Raw genomic sequence first — 16502 nt, 5'->3', positions numbered from 1 at the left:
CAAGCTTATAAGTTATGAGTTTGACCTTCTCTGAAATCATTGCCTCTATATTACTCCAGCGTTCTTTGGAATCTGGAATGCCTTACCTATCATGAATGGGGATGGAACAAAAGTTGGGCGTTTTAGGATTTTTTCGAGCATGTCAGAGGGGAAAACAGAGAAGGAAAGAAATGTATTTCCATTCAATAGCAACCTGCAAGTGATGATAGTGTTAGTGGTGGGCGATGGTAGTGCTTGCTTCGTTTTTCTCCAGTGTTTGCAAATTGCCACAATAGAGAGAGAGAGAGAGAGAGAGAGAGAGAGAGAGAGAGAGAGAGAGAGAGAGAGAGAATGTAACTGGAGCATTGTTGTGTGCATCGTGTGGTGCAGCAACGGCCATGTGTGAACAGTGGGCCCCACTGTGTACACATGGCCGCTGAGAGAGAGAGAATGTAATTGGAGCATTGCTGTGTGCATCGTGTGGTGCAGCAACGACCATGTGTGAACAGTGGGCCCCACTATGTACATATGGCCGCTGCTACGCCGCATGATGCGCACAGCAACGCTCCAATTACAGCAGCGGATAAAGGTCATGTCTAGAGAGAGAGAGAGAGAGAGAGAGAGAGAGAGAGAGAGAGAGAGAGAGAGAGAGAGAGAGAGGAAACCCATGGCATCATTATTAAACGATGACTATCTAACGGAGGTTAGTTGTAATAAATCTTAAAAAGCAGGGGCTTCAAATACTATTTTCAAAATTTGAGGATACCAATGGGGCTATAGTACAGGGGTGTACAAATAATTTACCCTTTTTTAAGAAACACGCACCTTCGGTTAATGGCTCTTGTATGATGGGTTAAAAAACCTGATGGATGAATGCATGTTCAGCGCGATAGATAGTAGAGAACAGTTCAAGATGTCAACGGAGGAGGTTAAGTGAGGTAATTAACAATGTACAGTGTACACCCACATCACCCACCCTCTCTCATCTTAAAAAAAAAAAAGGAGAGGTTTTTGGTTTGTGGAAAATTTACGGAATTTATCACAGGTTAATGTACCAAAACAAACAGTTTCTCCCGCGCTGGACCGAATCTTTTAATGATACCCAACTGCTGTCATCCCCTTTAAAGTAATTATTTACTTATTTGCTATTAATAATTAACCAATGGCTGCGATGAGAGGAAGGAAGGGTGAGAGGGGAGAGTTGGTGTTTCAGTTTCTGCCTTTCTGGTACTGTTCGCGTTCGCAGGACGGAGACTCTTGTGGAAAGGGGGAGGAGGAAGAAAAAATAAATAGTAAATAAGAAAAGAAAAGGGGAAAAAAAAAAAAAATTTCTAACACCGAGAAGGAAGAAAGAAAGAAAGAATGGCTGGAGTTGAAGTATGGATCCCTTGCGCATGCTGTATAGCTTGTGTCACCATTGCGGACTGCAACAAGGTACATCTCTCTCTCTCTCTCTTTCTCTTTCTCTTTCTCTTTCCTTGATTAATTGTGATAAATGAAAGGGGTAACACACACACACACACACACACACAGAGAGAGAGAGTGAATCACTGAAATAAGGGTTCGGGTTACTTACAAACTCTCATAACGATTTAATCCTTCTTTTTAGGATTTTGTATTCTTAAAATTCTGGTGAGGATTTTTCATGTGTATGAAAGTTTGTGTTGTGTGCATGTGTATGTATGTATATGCGACCATATCGCGCTGAGAAAATGGCTCTTTCGTTTTCTTTTGGGATTCACAGTTGCAATTCACGGCCATCAACATTTACTTCATCTCCGTTCATTATTTCTGTCTTTTTCCTAATTTAATATTTGTTTTTTCTTGCAATTTCCTTGATTATAGCTTGGCCTGATGGCTTTGTCGATCTAATGTTCTCGATACCATCCTGTACCAGATGTCGATCTGAGGATCAGAATTGTGTACTAGGTTGAATTTGGGTTCTCTATATGGTTCTGCTATTTTATTCTTTTGTCGATGACCGATGCGTCACTTGTTGTCTCTTAATTTGTTCCGTTACTGCTAACTAGTAAGAGCCGCTGAAAGAGGCTACCTGCCGCCTAGTGTGATAGTGGTCAAGGACGTATGCAGTGGAGACATGGTGGCATATTAGGATAGGGATCCTAATGTGTTGAAAGGCTTGATTTGATGTGATCCGTCAGACCAAGGCTTTGCATATTGGTTAGAGCCACAACAGCGTTTGCTCTTCTTCCTTTCATCTGTAAAGGTGTGGATTTTAGCTTCTCCTATTGCTTTGTTTGAGGATGTTAGAGCATTTCTCATTAAGATTCCCATCAACTGAGTAGAAGCCACTTATGTTGAAAGTTTCTGTGGACTTCGGTCATGGAAGAAAGGTGGCATATTAAGAACCCAATGGGTTTAAAGGCCGGATTTGATGCACTACTAAGCTTTAGCCATATTGGTTGGATCCACAACAGTGTGTGTGTGGGTGGATGGGTATTGTTGGAAAAAAACAAGCATTTTCTTACTTTTGTGAAAAATAATGGAGATGCATAACAACAAAATATGCGTAAAACTAATAATGCAGATAAATCAGATTCAAGCCAAACACACACACGAACGTACTAAATTTTTTTTTTTAATTGAAAACCATTCCAAGGCGAAAGGGAAAAATCACGAGACTAAATCCAGATAAATTTTCCACTATGATAATGGGATTACAATCCTCTCTAGTCAAACTAGAGGCTACCAAGTATCAAGAGAAACACCCCACTCTTGGATAGCAAAATAACTCACCAAATTAATGCGTGGATTCACAAAACATATAATACTCTAACCTTAATAATGGCATGACAAATATAAGAAAACCTAAAATACTGTTCCTTCTTCCTTGGCCAAGGAGAACTAGGTCACACCATCACCCTGCAATCAACGTACGACGAACATAAGAGAGAGCACTCAAAAAGCTGATTTTTTTCTCCCCTATCCTATCTTTACTCTCCACTCACAAGAGCACGAAACCCGGATGGAACAATGAGAAGAGAAAAGAGTACTACCGAAGAAAGGAGAAGAGTAATTTTTTTTTTCAAACAACCGCCTCACCTTTTTATTAGGGGTGTCAATATTCAGCTCAAACTGGTCGGACCTACCAAAATGACCAGTTCAGCCTAGAATGGACTTAACTTCTCAGGCCGGTTTTGGTCTGGGCTTTTATGAAACTGGTAGAAACCAAAATCGACCGGGGCGACCAAAATTGGATCGACCGAACGATAGAAAGCGAACCGAAGTTGATAAAAAACTAAAAAAACCAGAAAAATAATAATAAATTGATTTTTTAAGTATTTCCTAATGTAAGACTAGAACCAGAATTGGTCTAATCCCAGGCAGGATTAAATAGAAAACTCGCCAATAAACAAGAAATCATATGAGGGAACCAAGAGACAATGGGAACTAAAATGAGGGAACAATTTCCTTGGTTGAAGTAACAAATAAAAAACCCACAAACTTGTAGCCTGTTGAAGCAGCAATGATCTTGATGTGGTAATCTTCAAGAAATCGATGTGACAGTCAGTTGAAAGAAATCCCAGCAGCTTGTAGCACTCTTGGGATCGATTTGAACAAAATTAGAGTTTGGAATTCAAGAACTGATGGAAGGGGATGGGGATGGAATGGGCATATCACCTATTCTATCTCATGATTTCAACATTGCATAAGCAACTTTTCCATTCATTCAAATTCGTGTACAATGCTGGCCTCCCTTACAAACTTATATAGAAGACTCAAAAATAGACTTAGACACTAAAAAAGAAAGGCGTAACCCTATCCTTAACTAATGAGGTAACCTAAATTGACTAGGAAAGTTAAATAATAAAGGAAATAGACTCACAACAGGACTCTAACTAAACTAATGAAGTAAATTCCGCTTTACTACTTTCTTCCCATATTTTAGGCTTATTAAATTGGCCAATTGCAAAGTGAACCCATGGGATCAAAAGCCCAAAACTTACATAACCGAACCCAAAGCTTATTTTCAATAAAATAAGCCCTTTAGGTGACTTATCTTCATCAGTTCCTCTCTCTCTCTCTCTATATATATATATATATATATGAAAAATGAAATTGAACCGGGAACGACCCTATAAGAATATGTTAAGCCAACCCGATAAAAGGCTGAACTGAAGTGAACCGGACTGGAATCAATCAAACTTAGGCTTAACGGTTTGGTTTTTGTTAGCCGATTACCAGCACGATCAAAACCGGACCGAACCGCCCGATAGACATTAATAAAGGCGAGAATGAGAATGTATTGAAGGCAGTTTATGACTTCACATTATGGGTGCCCCTCCATGTGTTGTCAGGAGAAACCCAATATACTCCTCCTCTGACTCACGGGGAGAGATCTGCCAAACCCAAATCGGCTATGGTTCTACAAAAAGTCATGCTTTACATGGAATAAGGCTTTTTCCATTATATTTTTTGCACTATTCTTGTCAGTATGGATTTTTTCAAGTTGTATAAGCTTATGTTCTAGAACATCCCGAGTCCAATGATACACTTACATCAATGTGCTTGGTCTTGTAATAGAAACTTGGGTTTCTTAAGCAGATTGCACTCTGACTATCACAATGAATAATGTACTTGTCTTACTGCAAACCCGTTTTTGAATGAATCACTTCATCCATAAATATCCTTGCTGGCTTCTACTATAGCAATATCTCAGCTTCTGTAGTTGATAAAGCTACACACCTTTGCAACTTGGATTGCCATGAGATTGCTCCTCCTGTAAAAGTAAACATATTCCTTGATGTAGACTTTCTTTACTTGACATCACCTGCCATATTTATATTTGTGTATCCCTACAACACAAGCGTATCACCTCCAAAATACAGACATGCATTGTATGAACCTCTGAGATACCTCATAATTCACTTGACGACTTCCTAGTGTTCTTTGCCAGGATTATCAAGAAATCTACTCGCAATTCCAATTGCATGTTTAATGTCAAGTCTTGTACACACCATTGCATGCATTAAACTTCTTACGACTGATGCATAGTGAATTTTCTTCATCTCTGTTCTTCCTTGGTCAATTGAAGGGTTTTGCTTACTGCTTAGTTTGAATTGACTTGCAAATGGGAAACTAATCGGCTTTGCTTTATCCATATTGAACCTTTCAAACACCTTCTTTATGTACTTTTTTTGTGATGACAATATTTTTATTGTTTTCCTATTATGAGAGACCTTCATGCCTAAGTTTTGTTGTGCCGGTCCCAAATCCTTCATGGCAAAGGACTTGCTCGATTCTTGCTTCAACCTATCAATTTGGCTAATATCTTGTCGAACAATCAATATGTCATCAACATTGAGCAAAACAATGATAAATTCACATTCTAAAAATTTCTTAACACACACAAAATGATTTGCCATTGTTCTCTTATACCCATTATCCAACATGAATGAATCAAACTTCTTGTACTACTATTGCCTTGGTGTTAGTTTCAAACCATACAAGTTTTCCTTAACCTGCAACTTATGTGTTCTTTACCCTTAACCTTAAAACCTTCATGTTGCTCCATGTAAATTTCTTCCTCCAAATCACCATGGAGAAAATCTGTCTTCACATCAAGTTGATGAACTTCTAAATCATGCTTGCTGCTTGACCAAACACAACACAAATGGATTGCATCACTACAATTGAGAAAATCTCATTAAAGGCAATGCCTTTCTTTTGCCCATATCCCTTCACAACTGACCTTGCCTTGTACCTTGGTCGTGAACTATTCTTCTCAATCTTCAACCTATGGAAGCACCATAGTAAGCGCTACGTCTCTCTCATTATCCAGTATTTCATCATTGACCCCTTCTTATGAAGTCACACTTGGAGCTAGTGGTAACACCCATTTATTCTTGAGTGTCTTCTTACCTTTAGGTAGCTTCACCAAATTAAAAAAAATGTGGTTCTTATGCAAAGAATTTATCTTCTCTTGTATAACTTTTAACTACTTAGCTGTATACTTATTGGCCTTTGCTTCTTCAAAGCATTTCTGTTCACTTGTCTTTGTTAGCTTAATATACTGATGTGGTGGATACCTGGTAGACGGTTGATGCTCCCTAGTAGATCTTCTCAATTGAGGTGTAATTGGTAGGTCTTGAGGAGGCTACTCTCCCTGTTCAACATCTCCTATACCATCTATCTGAACATTATTATTGCCATCTTGCACATCATCCCCTTCACCAAGTACCATGGATGGAAAAACTAGATTAAAATTTATCAAGTCATCAATAAATGGTTGAGCCTTAACTTTTTGAAATTTTCAATTGTTTGGTCTTCATGAAATACCACATCTCTGCTTCTAATCACATTCTTCTCAACTAGATACATAATCTGTAACCAAGCTTGTCTACGTATCCCAAGAAAATATACAACTTTGCCTTGTCGTCAAGCTTTGACCACTCATCTTTTGGAATATGTACAAATACTCTGCAGCTGAATACCTTCAAAAAATCATAAGAAATATTTTTCTCTCTACACCCTTTCAAGAACATCTCCATTCAACGGAGCTGATGAAGATAAATTAATTAAGTAAACAATAGTACGTGTAGCTTCGGCTCAGTAATACCGTGCCAACTTTTCTTGTGAGAGCATACACCTGATTTTTTCCATAATAGTATAATTCATTCTTTTTGCCACACCATTATGCTGTGAGGTCTTGAGAACTGTCTATTTATGTCGTATACCATGATTATTGCACTGTACTCACCACCATTATCTTTACGAATGCAGTTGAGAGGTTTCCTGTTTCTCTTTCAACTATAGCATGAATATTTTTAAACACATCAAACTTGATATTTAGTTTTCAAAGCATATGCCCAAACATTTCTAGAAGCATCATCTATGGAAGTAACAAAATAAGAAGCACCATCAAGTATTTTCACTTTTATAGGACGACAAACGTTATAATGTACCAATTCCAAAATATTTCTTTTTTCTTTGGGATTTTTTTTATTGAAAGTTACTTGATGTTGTTTATCCACTAAGCAATGAACAAAACGTTTTAAAAGCTAACTTTCATGTCAGGAAGTAGGTTACTTTAAGTGAGGATTTGCATCCCTTTCTCGCTCATGTGACCAAGCTGCCGATGCTACAAATTTGTAGCGGATTCACCCTTTGTTGTATTCTCTTTTGTTACATAGAGTGCAACACTTTCTTCCTCTTGCCACCACAAGAGATTCTTTGGTAAGTTTCCATCGACCATGACCAAAATGATTGTCATAACTCATAACCCGCTTCATCTAACTTTCTTGCATAAATCAAATTCAGACTGAGTTTTGGTACATGTCTCACATCCTTGAGAATCACTTTACAACCAACATTGGTCTCAACATTCACATCACCCATCTCCACAATGTTTGAGGTACCACTGTTCCTATTTTTACAACACCAAAATCACCCGTCGTATACGAGGTAAAGAATTCTCTGCGATGGGTAACATGGTATGAAGCACCAATATCAGTAATCCAATTTGTGTCTTCACATAAGGTAAGAAGATTTTTCACAACCTAGGAAAATAATAATTTCTTCATCTGAGCTAACGACAGTAGTATCATTTTCTTCTTTCTTATCCTTCCCTTGTTCATTTTCTTTTAAGCTTTCTGCACTCCTTTTTCATATGCCCTCCCCTTTTACAGTAGTAGCTTTTAATCCCTTTTCTTGATTTGGATTTTCCCTTTGACTTCTCATGGTATTGATGTTTTCTATAACGGCTTCTCCCCTAGTTTTCTGTGACAATGGCCTCTTATTGAGATGAACCCAATGATTTTCTCCTTGTCTCTTCATTCAACATACTTCATGTTATATAACTCATTGTGAGTTTCTCATCTGGTGTAGAATTATTAAGAGACACCACCCATGTCTCCCAGCTATCAAGTAATGAACTGACAAGTAACAAGGCTTGTAACTCATCATCTAACACAGTTCAAATATTTTGCAACTGAAGTTCCTTCTTTGTACTTCAAGTTTACAAGTTTCTAAGGAAAAAAGCTTTGTTGTCGGCCATCTTCCTTGCATACAACCTTTTTAATTTCTTCCATGGTGAATATGCCGACGTTTTTGTGGATACATGATGGAATACTGTATCATCTAGCCATTGCTGAATAAAGCCAATTGCTTTTCGTTCCAAGGTCTTCAACTCGGCACAAACACTTTTTTTTCCTGGTTTTGTCGTATCACCTTGTACAGGTGCATATGAATCCTTGCAGTATAACAAATCTTCCATCTTTGTTTTCCAAATCATCTAGTTGCTCCCATTCAAACTAATCGTCCGTGTTGTAATGTTTCCCTTCATTGTTAACATACGATTACAATAACCAAACTCTGATATCACTTGTTGGGAAAAACAAGCACTTACCCACTTGTGTGCAGATTAATGGAGATACACAACAACAAAATGTGTGCTGAATTTATAACATAGGTAAATCAAATTCAAGTCAAACTAGAAAAGATTACAACAATCTTTACGTGGAAAACCTTCCAAGGTAAAAGGGAAAAGCCAAGGGACCAAGTCTAGATAAATTTTCCACTATGGGAACTAATGGGATTACAATCCTCTCTAGTCAAACTAGAGACTATCAAGCATTAAGAAAAATAACCAACTCTTGGATAACAAAATAATTCACCAATATAATAGGTGAATTCACAAAATATACAATACGGTCACCTCAATACCGGCATGACAAATACAAGAAAACCTGCAACATCTTTCTTTCTTCCCTAGCCAAGGAGAACTCGGTCATTCCATCACACTACAATCAGAGTACGAAAAACAGAATAGAGAGCACTTAAAAAACTATTTTTTTTCTATCCTATTTTTCCTCTCCACTCACAAGAACACGGGAAAAGAGAGAAGATTACTACCTAAGATAGGAGAAAAGTGTTTTTCTTCAAATAACCACCTCACCTTTTTATATTAAAAAAGATAAGAATAAAAGTGTGCTAAAGGCAGTTTTTGACTTCAATGCCAAAAACTTGTGGTTCCTCTTCCCTATGTCGTGAGGAGGAACCAAATAGGTAAGTCCCTTCATAATTTTCATTAGTTAAGGTGAGAGTTTACCTTCCATCCATGGCGTTTGTTGGGGAATTTTGTTGTAGAGATTTTGATCAGGTGAGGTGTATCAAGGGTGATGATGGAAGAGTATTGGTAAGGGATAAGGACATTATGAAAAGATGGGATGAGTATATTTGTGACCTATTAGATGGAGATAGGTTGAGTAGAAATTACCCGGACGAGTACATTATGCATCAAGACACCATACACCATAGATATGTACGAAAGGTTAGTGTGGCAGAAGTTAAAGAAGCCTTAAGAAAGATGATAGCAGGCAAAACACCATGTCTAGATGAGATCCCGGTTGAAGTGTGGAAACCCTTAGGAGGTTGTGGGGCATATTGATTAACCAATTGTTTAACAAGATTATGACCTTAAGAAAGATGCCAGATGAATAGAGGAGAAGCATTGTAGTCTCGATTAACAAAATTAAAGGCGATATCCAAAGCTGCATTAACTATAGGAGCATAAAGCTAATGAGCCACACTATGGAACTTTGGGAGAAGGTTATTAAAGCCCGTTTGAGAAGAGAGACTCATATCTCGGTGAACCAATTTGGCTTTATGTCAGGAAGATATACGACTGAAGCTATCTACATAATGAGGAGGCATATAGAAAGATATAGAGATAGCAAGAAGGATCTCCATATGGCCTTTATTGACTGGAAAAGGCCTATGACCGGGTTCCTAGAGATTTAATCCGACATGTCTTAGTGAAGAGTGGGGTATCAAGTAAATATGTGGATGTAATTAAAGATATGTATGAGGTCGTGGTAACTAGTGTGAGATCTGTGGGAGGTCAGGGCAAGGAATTCCCAATTACGATTGGGTTACATAAGGGATTGGCCTTAAGCCCTTATCTATTTGCGCTCATCATGGACGACTTAACCAAGAGCATTCAAGACGAGGTCTCGTGGTAAATGCTCTGCGCCGATGATCTCGTTTTGGTGGATGAGACAAAAGCAAGGATTAATGGTAAACTAGAGCTTTGGAGATCAATTGATGCAGCTCGAAGAAGAGGCCCTGAACTTAGGGCTTGAATAGGGAGCCGTAGGTTATGATTTATATTTTTCCATACGTAGTTTATTTTTCTGTTTTTTAGATTAAACCGGTTTAGAATTGGTTGTATCCAATTGGTCTAATTTAAGTGAAGTGTTCCTATTGGTCAATAGGTCCTTATATCCTATTGGCTAACATGGAATCTACTTTAAATTAGTTGTTTTTAAGTTAGATTCTTTTATTTTAAGTTAGTAGGGGTAGTTAGGACATTTTACTGTTTTAAATTAGTAATTTTATTGTAATTAGATCCCTTCCACGATTTTAAGTGAGGAGGTAGTTAGATTGTATTAGGAATTGGCCTTTGGCCTTTATTTATAAAAGTAGAAATCGTGGGAGGCTCCCCCACAGATTTCGTTGGCTGCCATTGCTGCTGTTCCTGACTCCCTTGTGAGTGTGTGCATTCTTGTGGATTTCAAGGTGGAAGGGTGGGTGGATTCCTGCGACTCCTTACGCCGTGACGGCTGGGAGGATCTCTCTCTGAAGGTGGCTTCATCCTTCATCATTCAAGCTGCTGCCGGTGGATTCCAGTGGTGAGTTTGAATTTTAAATTCTGTTTTTATCTTTCCTTCTCCTTCCCCATTTGATCCCCCTTTAGTTTTCTGTTTTACTTTCATAAACCCTAGACTGCTGAATTCTGTCCAGATCTGTTTCTCCATCAGAATCCTCTCAAACTTGAGCCATAGGCTCCCCTCACCATTATCCATACTCGACCCTAGCTGCTGCCCATAATCAACAATCAAAACCCTAAATTCCTCTTCTCCATTAAAACCCTAAATAGCCTAATTTCTGTCTAGAGCTAACCACCCATCAGAATCTGTCCATATTCCACTCGAACCTCCCTGCTACACATCTGAACACTCGACCCTAACCCCTGGTTCAGATTCCCATTATAAACCCTAGTTTTGGTAATTTTCTTAATTTCTAAAAACCCGAAACCCTAACCCTAATTCTGTAGGAATTTTTAACTGATCCAAATCCTATTTTTTTTATATCAAAATAACCCCCTAGACCTGCTGATCATTACCATATATCACATTCACCCCTAATCCTAGCCTAAACCCTAGATTTACCCTAAACAACCCCAAATCTGCCCCAAACAGCAGAATTGACCAAAACCTGATTTTGACTGGCTCCTAGTAGGATTATCTCCTATTCTAGGACTACATTATCAACCTTGGAAACAAGTGGTTTTAAGATTAGTTGAACGAAGACGGAGAATATGATCATCTAATTTTAGCCATACTATGATGGATACCGACATGGTGCGAATTGAGGGAAGAGAGATACTGGAAAGTGACTAATTTAGATATTTGGGATCAATCATAAGTAAAGAAAGTGATAAAGGAAGATGTTTAATAGAGGATTAAAGTAGGATGAATGAAGTGGAGAGGGGTGTGTGGTGTGCTATGTGACCGACATATTCCTTTAAAGCTTAAAAGAAAGTTCTATAGGACTGTTGTATGACCGGCTATGATGTATGGGGCAGAATGTTGGGCAGTTAAGATAAGAAGTGTCATATTGAGAAGCTTTGTGTAGCAGAGATGATAAGATGGATGTGTGGAAAAAACTAGGAAGGATAAAGTAAGGAATGATCGTATTAGAGCTGACTTAGGAGTTGTTCCGATCAATGACAGCTCCGAGAGAGTCATTTGAGGTAGCATGGTCATGTTCAACAGAGGCCTAGGAATGCCCCAGCAAGGAGGAGTGATATGATCCCGATTGAAGGAGCTATGAGAGCTAGGGGCAGGCCTAAAATGACCATAGGAGAAGTTGTGAGGAAGGACATGCATAGTCTAGGTCTTGTACCAAGTATGACTTCGGATAGAGTCTATTGAAGGGCAAGGATCCACTTAGCAGACCCCATTTAGCTGAGATTCTCCTTACTTGCTGGGCTGTGCCTCTTTCCTCTTACTTTTATTTTTTATTTTTTATCTTCTATCTTTTATCTTTCATCTTTCACTTTTCCTTTTATTTTCTACCTCTCGTTTGTCAAATTTCCTTTTTACAACTCATTTCCCATCTCCCGCAATTCTCCTCCCCCTTTTTTTTTTTTGTATTAGCCTCAGTTTTCCGTACTTGTTTTGTTTGGATCCATGTAGCCGACCCCATTAAGTTAGGATAAGGCTGAGTTTGTTGTTGTTGACTTCAATGCTTGCACCTATTCCCCAAACGAGAAAGTTTCTTGGGTTTATGTTTATTTGTTGCATCATCTTTTTAATCCTTTAATTTGTTTTAACATCTCTGTAGGGTTGTTTTGATCTCCCCCATTCCTTTTCACTTTTGTAATAGGTAATACTCCGGAATTCTGTCCAATGATCCATTATTATCGTGATGTTAAGTTCCATACATGTATTGCTGGGGTATGGTTGTCAATCCCCTGCGGTCCTACACTCCTACCTACTCCCTACAGTGCTCTATTTCTATTTGAGGTAGTTGTTGGTCACTATAAGCCGGGGGGGGTCCCTATCGTGCCATGGTTATGTTTCTTTTACGTACTTGTTTGTACTTAGACTAGTACTCTGGGTAGGAGTCCTACGAAGAGTCTATTGCTGTTAGCTAGCATTATAAATATGGTACATAGTGGCAGAAGAACAATTCTCTTCTTTATCGTGGTTCAATTTCTCCCATTGTTCTCTTGTTCTGTCTCTATTCTTTCCTCTCTCTTCTGCTTTGCAGCTAGTGGTTTCAGGTTCTGGTTTCTTTACTCACTACATGTTATCAGAGCAGTAACCAGTATATGTTTTAAGAATCGTCAAGGTACTGGTTTGTTGTGTACAGCCACCTATGCTGTTCATTCCTCTTTGTGAAACCCTAGTTGATAAAAAAGAACTAGGGTTCCGTATGATTAAGATTGATGAATTTGTATGATGAATCCTACCTGAATCGATTCATCCCTTTGCTGCTACTGCTACTGATGAATTAATTATCATTAGCTGCTATCATTTGCTGATTTCTGCAAATCGATTTCTCTTCAACTGCTAATTGAACTGTAAAGAACTGGTGTTACTGCTGATCTTCCTGGTCGTTCCCAACTGGAGTTGATAGGGACACTGAACTAGGGTTTCGTGCTAGGGTTTTCTCTGTTACAATACGAAGGAGGAAAAGCAAGGGCTATCGGTGCTACTGCTGATCAATTGTTTCGTTCTAGGGTTTTCTCTGTTACAGTCGAAGGAGGAAGCGCAAGGAATGTCAGTGCTACTGCTAATCAATCTCCCTCAACTTTTTTTTTTCTCATTGAGTTGAAATTCAGACTATTAGTGAAGATCTACCACTTGGAAGTTCAGATCCAGCCATGATCATGTGAGAGAGTTTGAAGTTCTGAGTCTCCGCTGGTTTTTCTGGTTACGTCTTGAGGTAGGACCGTAGGAGACAATGGTATCAGCCACGATATTCTACCTCTTCAGTTTTAGTCCCTCACTTTCCAAATTTATTTTTTTAATGATAAAAAACCTCTATTGATTAAACATAATAGGTACAGTAACAGATAGTTCTGACTTCTGAGGGTGATAAACTCCTAAGTCTAGCACAATAAGAGAGATTATGGGCTGGCTGGATATAGAACCTCAGTTGTTTAAGAACAGTCACAAAAGAAAACAGAGTTATATTAGATTTTACATCAAACAACAGATGAAAAAGTGTCCATGGCCAAGGGTGTTCATCCGGATCTGATAACCACTGTGAAATCTCCAACCAATCAGTTCAAATTTCTAATTTCCGGCATCCCAGAAGGAGTGCATCTTTGATTTCTTGTAAGAGTCCCCAGAGTTCTGTTTCCAGTGCTGTTCCTGCAGAGCCAAAGTTCATTGAGGCTGCAATAAACGTATTATTAGAAATTATTACTGAACCCCAACCTCCACTCTTTGTTCCTGGATCACAGCTACCATCAGAAATGAATATTGCAACTTCCTTTGAGTCCAAGTCCAAGAAAAAAGAAGAGGGCAAGGGTTGGATTTGTGTACAGTTGGGGGGGGGGGGGTTGTGAATGGCAGGGAGAAATCAGACCATGGATTCGAAGATCCTTTTCCCATTGAAGGATAATTTGCAGAATTGCAAAAGGTTTCAAACTGTCTTTTTGGAAAACAGATTTATTCCTGTTCAACCAGATGAACTACATGGTTATAGCCATGGAACAAAGGATTCTATTCCCATCAGATTTAGAAAGACTAGGATCTGAAATGAGTTTGACTATAGCATCAACCAAATCATCCCCTTGAAGGAATTCATTTCGCAGACCAAGAGAACCTGCTGCCCAAATCTTTTTAGAGAATGGGCAAGAAAAGAAAAGATGAAAAATTGTTTTTAAAGTATCTTTACAAAAAGGACAAAAACCGAGAGAAGGGTTTAATCTTTGCAAATTTTCACCTGTAGAAAGTCCATTGTTTAAAACTTTCCAGATGAAGAGCTTAAATTTAGGGTGAAGTTTCAACCTCCAGATTCTGTTCCAAATGTTGAGACTGAGATGAGAGTGGGATGGTGAGGTGGAAAGGTGAGCTGCAACGCATTTAGTTGAAAGGATACCAGATTTGTTCAAAGTGGTAAAGACTGAGTCAGGGGAAGGTGTTTGTGAAAGAGGAATGAGGAGGATAGACTTAGAAATCTGTGGAGGGAAAAGAGAAGAGATAAGAAAGGTATTGGAGAGTTAGCGTAGGCGTTTTTTGGAAGGCTCTGTAGGTGCACATTAGCACCAGTTTTCGATAGGGTTTCAAAGGGGAGGATCTTCCACTGGCGGCAATCTCTTTTGCATCGGTGGTGGCAAAATCGATTGCGATCGATGTTCCTTCAGTCCCTGTGAAGACCCCTTTGTCTCATCTGGGTTCTTCGGCTATTTTCTTCTCGGAGAAGGAGATTGCTAAGTCTGAAGAACCTCTGCAACTTGCTTTGGTGGCCAAATGCTCGTATGGCAGGCCCTTTATTTTTGATGTGAAACTATCCCTGCGATCCTTGTTTCACCTTTCGGCAGATGTGTTGGTGTCTTTGTTGGATTCAAGGCATTTGCTTCTTAGGTTCTTGAATCAATCAGACTATATAAGGGTTTGGCTTAAGGAACATTTGTCAATTAAGGGCTTCCCTTCAGGTTTTTCAAGTAGACGAGAATTTTTAAATCGGGTTTGGAATCACCTATAATCCCGGTATGGGTTTCTTTCTCAAGTTTGCCGATCAATCTCTATCAAGGAAACTATTTCCGATCGGTGGCGGGTGCGGTTGGAAAAGTTTTGAAAGTGGATGGTGCAATTGCGGCTTGTTCCCGAACGGTTGCTGCTAGGGCTTGCGTGGAGTTTAATTTATGTTCTAAGTTATCGGAGAAAATCTGGATTGGATGCGGTGCTTCGGGTTTCTTTCAAAAAGTGGTGTATGAACGATAACCAGCGTTTTGTATTGGATGTTCAAAACTGGGTCACTTTGTGGGTAATTGCCGGAAAAACGTTGATGGATGCAACAAAGCCATAAATGATGATTTAGTTCTGCCGGTGCAGCCGAATGGGAAGGACAGTGTTGAAGGCGGCACAATTGTGATTAGAGGGGCATCTGGGGGTGCTGTGGAAATACCAAATAAGGGGAAGGAAATTGTGGTAGAGGAAAATAGGGATAAAGCAATCACGCTTGGTGGATGGACGGTTGTGCTTAATCGGCAATCTAGGGTACGTGGCATACCTTCTAAGAGGGCGAAACCCAGATGGAGGAGGGTGGAGTAAGTCGTTTGAGGCGACCCACGGGAAGGGTGTTTAATGTCAATTCTGAAGGAGATGAGGATGTGCAATCCATGGCAGAAGACTCGATTTTAGGGTCGGAGGAAACACAAGATTTTGATAACATGTCTGCGGCAGAGGAGGGTACGGTGACTTTGAACAACAAGGACTTTGTTCTTGCTCACATAGGTCCTTTTCAAGTAACAAGAACACAAGGGGCTTAAAATTTGGTGCTAACACAACGGTGGATGATTTGGTGCTGCTCAAGAGACAGGTGAGTTCGGATCAGATTACTTCGTTGGAGGAGCTACGCCAAGCAAGCACTATCATTGAGAGAGGATTTCAGGCATTCCTTTCTAGGGTGGAGGAGGAAAAATTGGCATTGAACCTGACGGCTCTGCAAAGCTCTCAGTCGTTTGAAAACAATATGAACGTGGAGGTGGGCAACCCCAAATTCACATCGCATCACTAGATCCATGAGATCCACCATGCCGCACTCTCAGTTGTTTTAATGAATATTCTGTTTTGGAATATTCGAGGGTTAGGAAACAAGCCTTCGGTGAGGTGTTTAAGGTCGATTATTTTATCTTCTAAAGTTGATATGGTTGCAATTGCTTGTTGAGATAGGCTACTTTACCCGATAGGGGTAATTTAGTCTTATTGTTATAATTATTTGATGTTTTATTTTTATTTTCTTTTCTGTTTTCTCCCTCC

The 16502-nt window shown here is 39.2% G+C and overlaps 1 protein-coding gene across 2 annotated transcripts in view; it reads left to right on the top strand.

Annotated features, from left to right (window-relative positions):
* The first annotated feature begins 1280 nt into the window (after window positions 1-1280).
* The window catches only part of LOC122639795, a 38077-nt gene continuing 22855 nt past the window's right edge, over window positions 1281-16502 (top strand). Inside the window, exon 1 of one of the 2 annotated variants that reach the window (XM_043832768.1) lies at window positions 1281-1413. The gene's annotated coding sequence lies outside the window, so the exon portion shown is untranslated. Of the gene's footprint in view, window positions 1414-1534; window positions 1612-16502 lie in introns of those variants that run through there. The other variant, XM_043832770.1, reaches the window with a different exon arrangement.

Source organism: Telopea speciosissima, chromosome 9 (genome assembly GCF_018873765.1).
Source record: "Telopea speciosissima isolate NSW1024214 ecotype Mountain lineage chromosome 9, Tspe_v1, whole genome shotgun sequence".
NCBI classification, from domain to species: domain Eukaryota; kingdom Viridiplantae; phylum Streptophyta; class Magnoliopsida; order Proteales; family Proteaceae; genus Telopea; species Telopea speciosissima.
This window is presented reverse-complemented; position numbering and strand designations above follow the sequence as displayed.